The sequence below is a fragment of the Gopherus flavomarginatus genome, chromosome 5 (assembly GCF_025201925.1).
Source record: "Gopherus flavomarginatus isolate rGopFla2 chromosome 5, rGopFla2.mat.asm, whole genome shotgun sequence".
NCBI lineage: Eukaryota > Metazoa > Chordata > Testudines > Testudinidae > Gopherus > Gopherus flavomarginatus.
The window spans coordinates 10274456-10282672 of NC_066621.1; the positions used below are offsets into that span (position 1 = coordinate 10274456).

General features: G+C 48.4%; 1 long non-coding RNA gene across 1 annotated transcript; it reads left to right on the top strand.

The window, feature by feature from the left end:
• The first annotated feature begins 1025 nt into the window (after positions 1-1025).
• LOC127051741 (uncharacterized) lies at positions 1026-8217 on the top strand. Its single transcript, XR_007774584.1, has 5 exons — positions 1026-1372; positions 1552-1855; positions 2030-2102; positions 2486-2648; positions 7856-8217. It is a non-coding gene; the product is annotated as an uncharacterized LOC127051741 (long non-coding RNA).

Below are 8217 nucleotides of genomic sequence, written 5' to 3' on the forward strand. Positions count from 1 at the left end.
ACCTTAGAAAGAAATGTGGACTCATTACCTCTGGACCGGGACTATGACTGCCCTATTGACCTACCACCTTGATTGAAAGTTGCTTTTCCCTATATTTATGCATTGTTGGGACCAGAATTAGTGGATCTCTCTGCGTACAGTCATGAAAACCGGTCCTAAGAGCAGGCCCTTTTTCGGAAGAAGAAATGTGGAACTCTGCTACGCCTCTCTTTAGACAATCAGCTCCTGAACAAAGTGATCATTTGGAACCATTACCCTCTGCTGTGAATTCCACAATTGTTGGCTCACAGGAAATCTGCAAAGGTTTTCATCAAACTTCATCTGCAAGGATTTCCAATCTAACACTCGTTTGGGCAAGGGACAAATGGAAGCCAGATATCAAAACACACTATGGACATTTTAACGGTCTGATATGCTATTTGAGCTAACTAACGGTCCCCTGACCTTGAAACACTTCATCAGTGATGTATTTGGGGACATTGTCATCTAGTCAGGTGATATACGTCTCTTTTTGGAGAACCCAGAGCAGCACACACAGCACATCCGAACCTGGAGAGGTTTTGGCAGCATGCTGTCAACACAGAATTGGAAAAGCTGAACCTCCAGCCAACTCTCCACAGAGTTTTTGGGGTACATCCTCTCCCCAGAAGATGTTACGATTGATCCAAATAAGGCAGTGGAAGCCATTCATAAATGGGGCAAAGTTGGAAGTTCTCAAGAAATGCAGCGCTTCCTAGACGTCACTCATCCTGTGAAATCGAGACGTGCTGGCTCTCAGTGATGCTTAGACGGAAAACCATGCAGCCCACACAGAGGTTGGAACCACCCACTCCCCGGTTGTCCTGAGGAGCCATGATTTCTCCAGGAGCTGGGTAAAGGGCACAGGGATCAGTCTGTCAAAGGTAGGGGAGGATCGTGTGAGGAGAGGGTCTAAGAGAGGAGGAGTGTGGGCTAGGCTCTGTATTTTGGGCTTGGCAGGGATTGAGAGACGGGACAGGGCTGTTAGAGGGCAATGCGAGGTGCGAGGGGGGTCGGAGATGGGGGCAAGGCCTGAAAAGTTCAGCTGCTTTAGATCAACAGTGCCAGAGAATCACTGGTTGAAGTGACTGAAAGCTCTGACCTGGGGCTGTCCAAAATCCTCTTCCTCAGATGGGAACATGCCAAAAGCTCAGCCTCTGAGGTGAATGTTGTGGCGCTAACCTCTCTCTGCTCTGTACCTCACAGGATTCCAGCTGGCTGTTCCAATCCAGGAGGAAAACTGTGCCACTGAAGTCTCCCAGCGCCTGTGCAGTGAAGTGCCACTTAACCCCACTGTGATGCACAGACCTTGCCCTGGCTGTCTGCACAGGGCTGAATTTCACCCCTTCAGAGTGTAAGGAAATAATTGGCTGAAGGCCTTTTTCTTTTTGGACGTCTGTCTAGTGGGAAAGAACCACGGGGATTTGTAACCTGTTTCGCTCCCATGCCTGGTGCTTCAATGACGCAGAGAAGTGCTGATGCATTGGTTGATTTCCCCACCTTTTAATCTACTCTCTTCTTCTCTTTTAACAGGTATTCTAAGGGACCCCGTGTGTCATATGGGCATTCTTGGGAGTGCAGATTGCATCAGACCTGCACCTGAATAAATAATAGGGACTGAAATATGCAGACACTAAAGTTCTGCAGCCAAATTCTCAGAAACCTTCCTCTGCAATGTAGGATCAGGATTTTGGTTTGAATTGATTTTTTTTTTTAAGTGCTGAGCAGATGCTACCCTGTAAGAAGAGAAAACAGAAGCAAAAACTGAAAAACGGTTGCTAAAACCAATGAACAGCTGCAGAGAGTGGAGACCCGGGAAAGCAAACAAATGAATACTGTGAGTAAATAACCTGAAAGCAAATGAAGAAAACCTTATCTGGGTAATTGTGGCTCTTTCGGGCAAAAATCAGGTTCCTATTACGTAACCTGGCTGAGATCATCCCTTTTCCCTGGATCCCAGACCTGGGATTCAAATGTCATTCTCTGTGTGGTGTCCTTATTTTATTCCTAGGAAAAGGATCCCCAAAGGAGGTGTAAGGATCCGGGACTCTGGTGTCTGCCAGAAGCTTCAGCCACCTTCACAGGTAGAAGTCACCATCTTTCCTATAATGTCACTAGTGCTCTTCCTGCTCTCCAGATCTGCTCCCTCCAGCAGGACAGAGACACCCCTTAACTCCCCGATTCCTGATTTCCTGCCATTCAAGGGGCTGAAGGTTTGCATTGCTCCCACTATCCGAGACTTTTCCTATGGGAATCTCCCTAGAGCAGGGGAGAAATCTGTTCTTCCATTAGAACCAGTCTGCTCAGGAAATCCATCCACACTGACCTCATCTCAGCTGCTTTGTTTATCTGAGATTAGTGGTATCTTTGGAAAACGCTTAGCATATGGGGGTGTCAGGCGGAGCAGGGGATGCAGGAGCACCAGCAGATTCCCCTGAAGAACACCACTCTGTCTTTCTCTGGTCAGGTTGGAGCTCGCCGTCCATTGCGGAGGTGAAGACCGGATGGGAGCTGCTGGATTGACCTTGATGTGCCATGTCCTTGTGTGGATGAAGGACCTACATCTCAGGGATGGCCAGTAGTAGATGTAACACCTGTCTGGGAATGGGCTAAATAACCTACATTGAGAGGTAAGTAAAATCATGGCCACATGTAGACATCACAGGAACTGGTGGGGATTGACCCAGAGTCCTTCAGCACAAGCCCCTCTCACTCACTGTCAACAAATCCAGCTCCACCCACTAGATCACACCCCATTCCAGAGTCTCAGAATCCAGGAGCCCTGATTCTCAGACTCGGGCCTCACATCACAAGGCCAAACCTCATCCCATTATGGGCGCTGTAGAAGGGACAATTGGTAACCCCCACCTCTACATTTCCCCGGTCTGAGACTGCACCCACTGGTGACAAGAGAATGAGCTGAGATCTCCCCTGTTGGAATCCGAGGGGCTGCACATTTGGGGTTTCACAGGGCCGGCCTCTGGCAGCCATTGACAGAGTGTTCCTGGGAGGAGATTTTCCGTCTCTAACAAAGGGTTTCTGTTCCCCCTCGATCTCAGCCGCTCAGCAGAATGCGGGAGAGCCGAGTGCTGATGGGCTAGAGGTGTCCCAGGAGTCGCCGTGCAGCAGGGGCAGTGTCTGCAGTCATCATGGGCCAAAGTCTGCATTCCAGACAACCCAAGCTGTTTCCCCGGATTGCAAAGGGGACTTTAGGTTGGGGAATCGGTTGCTGGTGCCTGTGTCCACAACTGGGATATTTTCATGAGGCTACTCAATGGTCCATGAAGTGCAATGCAAGCAGGGGGAGAATGGACGTTAGAGAGCGAGGCTGGGTCCTCTGCGGGGCTGCTGCAGTCAAACATCCACAGCCAGAAGAGAGACGATGGGAAACGCGCTTCGATGGCTGGCCACAGCAGCAGCAGCTATCTCAGAAAGCTCTGCTCAGGTTCTAGCCAACAGAGGCAGGACAAAGAGCCACACAGTGAGAGCCTGGGTTGCAATTAGCAAGTCGCGTTTTTTTCAGTGGATTATGCTGCCCTCACAGTCTATATCCTGCAATGTACACATCCAGCCTCCCTGGCTGACCTCAATGGGAGTTAGGTTCTCCGTGCTCACAGCACAGGGCCGGCCTTCCCATAAGGCGAACTGAGGCGGCTGCCTCAGGTGCCACACTGTGGGAGGATGCAAGTAGAACCCAGAGTGTAGAAAATTGTGTCTGGTGCTGGTGCATATGTTTTCTCTCTGCTCGAGACACACAGAGATGGTGGAGTGCTGTGCTGCAGGAAGGGGGGCACAAGAGACATCACGGGCAGGCAGGAGAAAAGGTGAGAAGGAATAACAGGGAGCTGCAGGGAGAGAGAGGAGGAGGAGCCTCTTATGTACCTCTCGAGCACCCCCAGGAGTTTGGACTGAATAACACCAGCTTGTCAGGGAGCTTCCTGCTTCCTGATGCTTCCTTGAACCTGTTTGAGGAGAACAGGCAGTCAACTGAAGTAGTAGGAGCTGAGTAGGCCCTTAAGACACTGATATCTTCCCTCACTCAAGCCCTGCTACCAGCCTACTTATTTCTCCACTTCAACGGAGTGCTGAGAGCCACTCTAGCTGGCACAGGACAGCAGTCATGAGTGAAAGAAGAAAACGCCCCTCTGGGGCAGCATTCAGAAAAAGAAAGAAAGCAAAGGAAGCTTGTTGTCTAAGCAGGAAGGAGCTCTCCTGAGATAGAGACACAATTGTTCATGCTGAGCCTTCCGGCCCCAGTGAGGATGTGAGTGGTGAGGAGATGTCTGATCTTCCAGAGTGTAGGTGACCTGGCAGCTACTGCAGCATCCATATCTCCATCTCAAATGGATGTAACCATGCACATTCCTGAAGAAAAGTGTAGATCAGAGAAGAGTGTGGTGGAGGTGCAAGAAACAGCTGCTGCTGAGTTTAGTTCCTTAAGTCTAGATGATCCAGGATTGTGGAACCATTTGAGCTGTAGCCTGAAGGACTTCCTTGTACTGCATGGGCCACAGCAAGTGAAAAACTTCATGTTCCCCAAAGACAATGAAAACAGAAGTTTCCATCCAACCCATTCGTGGTGTGAAATCCTCAATGGTGACAAAGTGGAGAGGCCATGGCTTAGATACTCACAAACCCAGAATGCTGCATACTGTTTTTGTTGCAAACTCTTCCAGTTTAATGTTCCAGCCACATTGCGTTCTACAGGAACAAAGGACTGGAAAAATCTGGCTAGAAATGTGGCATGCCATGACAAGGCAGCAAATCACCAGAGAGCATTTGACAGGTGGAAAGAGCTTGAGATGAGACTAAGGTTAAAGTCCACGATAGATGATCAGCATGAAGAGAAGACTGAATCAGAGTTCTCACAATGGCAAAGAGCCTTTTCAGAGTGCTTGCTACCCAAAACCTAGCACTGCGCTGCACTTCAGGTCAGCTGCATGTGCCAAACAATGGAAACTTCTGCATAGAACATCCTCACCCCACAAGTTCCCCAACCCACCACCCTTTCTTTAATCATAATAAAAGAAATGACTATTCATTGAAAGAAAGACAGAACGTCCTTGTTCTTACAAAGAAAGCAGAAGATGTATGTGTCAGCCTTCGTTAGATCATAGGGGCTTTGCATCAGGGAGAGTCCTTACTTTTTCTGTCTTGTAAAGCGCACACTAGTGATATTGACCAAATAAATAATGGAGACATCACACACACACAAAAATAACCAAGCCCTTTGTCATGAAGACTGTTCTCATCAGTCAAGCAAGCTTTAAACATTAGGAAATGCACAGAGGACTAAAGTGAAGCACTGCAAAGTGAAGCACTCTCAAGTTAGGAAATATCAGAATGAGCATCGAGCAACCCAGTGGTGGGTTCTCTCTGATGTCACAATGCTACTGCTCAGGCAACACCAGTGGGCAGCAGATGTGTGTTTTGGAAAGCGGGGGGCCGGGGGGAGGTTTTCCCACTGCTCCTGTTTTCACAAATTTCCTAAACGTTAACTCTGCAGTAAATGAGGCAAGGATCCTACAGGCAACAGACTCCTTCAATATCCAGCACCAGAGCAGAAAACAATGTGCGCTGAATCAGGCAGGGGTCCGCTGGAAAAAAAATACTATGGGATCATGTCATTAAAGTCTGCATCATCCTGCAAACGTGCAAGAGGACTGAATTGAGGGTGCTAGGGCAACACTTCTTTGGACATTTGCTAACCGGAGAATACTCACTTTGTAACCTTTCCATCCTGTTTAAAACCTTGACTTTGTATCTCCTAATGATGTTGTTGATTAAAGCAAACATGAGTAACGTTAAATGAAGGGTTTTTGTTTACTTTCCTTTTTGTTTTTTTTAATAGAAAGAAAATCTTTTATCTCTGTGCTGTGTAACAGAGTGACCACTCGCTCCAGCCTGGAAGTTGTTGGAAAAGCCCTGCAGAGGGCTGGGGCTGGGCAAGGTAAAACCCTGGCTGATTGGGGGAAGTGGCTGCAGCTGGGGCCAAGCCCCAAACTGAGCAACAGGGCCTTATAAGCAAGCCAGGGAAGCTGGAAGGATAAGTCTCTCTCTCTCTCTCTCTCTCTGTTTGTAGAGGGAGAAGGGCCTGGCTGCAGGGGGCTAGAGACAGGGTACCTGAGTGGAGCAGGTCTGGGGAAAGGTAGAGGAGCTGGCGAGCTCCAGCCTGGAAAGCCCCAGGCTGCGGCCTAGTAGAAGGCCAGCAGGTACTGGGGGTTGCAGAGGGCAGCCCAGGGGTAGGCAGAGGCAGCAGGTCCAAACCCTCCTTGCCAGTGATGAGTGGCTGATACTGCAGCCTGCCCTAGGGCCTGGGGCTAGACGATGATTGGCAGTAGCCATATACTGAGGCAAGGTGGGGATAGAAGGTGGAGGGTTCCCTGGGGAGGGGAGCCCCTGAGAGAAAGGGGTTAATGCCAACCTCAGCTAAAGGGGCACCGGGTCCAGGGAGGGGCACGGGGGCCAGGCAGATCACTGGCCTGCAAAGGGTGCTCCGGAGCTGGAATGAGCTAATTCCCAGAAGTCATCAGCAGGAGATGCTGTGGGGGTGAGTTCACACCTCTACAAGCTGTTTAAACAATGAAGCTCTTACTCATGTGTTGGTTCAGTCTATATTTTATTGCCATTGTTATCTTTGTGAAAAATCCCACTTTTACCACTCAATGCTGTGCTGATCAGAGTATTAAAAGTAATGAAATTAAACTGTATTAAAACAAAACTCATTTTATGCAACTTCAGGGTCAGTGAAAGTTCTCAGCTATAACCCTGAATGTGCAAGAAGCAGAGAAACAATATCCAAGAAAAAGAGCTGGAATTTTGCATCTTGTATTCACCTAGGCCTTACTGAGGAAAGTAGCAAACACCTGCCCTTTGCAAAGGAACACTGCACCGTATGGCAGAACAAACCCCACTGAGCACAGCAGGGGCTGTCCTGGTTACCCAGATCTGGCCCTGTTTCATTACAAACTTCCTGTCTGTGGCAATGTTCTGGTAATATCAGCTACCTTTGACAACAGGTTGCCCCCTTGGCATGGCAGCCAGGGTGCTAGTCATTCTTCCCAAGTAAGAAAATGAACGGGAGGGAGGGAGTGCTGAGTGGTGGGTTATCTCTGATGTCACAAGGCTACTGCTCAAGCAGCACTAGTGGGCAGCAAATGTGTGGTGTGTATGTGTTTTGGGGGGGGGGGGGAGAAGACAGGCTTTCCCACTGCTCCTGTTTTCACAAATTTCCTAAAGAAGCCAACAACATAAATACCCAGAATACACATTAATGATGATTCCACCCACATGGTAATTAGTCGCTGAAATTTGATTCAAATCCCACATGGCATGTTTAGAAACAAGGGCTTCAAAAAAGGAAAGACCTTATAAAACAGAAAATGTTGATGCTCTGGTGTATTTGTGGTTGTGTTAAAATTGAATACTGTGACTTTAAATGTTGGGCAGGGTTCCTGGGCGTGCTTGCATGCTAGGGAGCTCGGTAGGGCAGCACACAATCGGGGCATAGCAGCAGTCAGTCAGCAGGTCCTGAGTGAGTTGTGCCTCTCCGTTATAGGTAGTAGCCTACAGTCTCTCCCTCGGGTTTTTGGGTTCTTCCATGTTGTTGTTCTGGCTCCTAAGAAACAAATTAGCGAGACATTGCGAACATCCAGCAAGAGTATTTTATATTTTCTCTAACTTGTCTGCTTGTGTGCCACAAAACATGAAAGGCACAATCTCATCCAAAATAAAATCAACATGAAGCCAAATGTCCTTTTGAAATATAAAATGGAACCATTTATTCTGATAAGTTTGCTGTTACTGAAGCATTTCACTTTTCCTTTCCCTTTCGCAGGGAGGAGCCTAAATTAAGTTTCCCTAAATCCATAATTGGAATAGTGAAGGAAAGCCTCCCTAGAAGCCAAGCAGCTCGGAAAGAATGGGATGATGACAATACAGTAGAACTCTGCTTACCTGACCCTCCATTATCCGGTTCTCTGTGTTAACCCAACAACCAGTGCACACAGGTACAGAAGTGAGCAATCCCTCCTATGGTCAGTAGATGGCGATGCAGCTTGGCACTTTCCCAGTCATCTGATTATCCAACATTTTGGTTGACCAATCCGGCCCTGGTCCCCAATTCGATGGGATAAATGGGGTTCACCTCTCCTTGTGAGCGATCATTTGACGCAGGGGATCTGTTGCTGGTGTTACTCC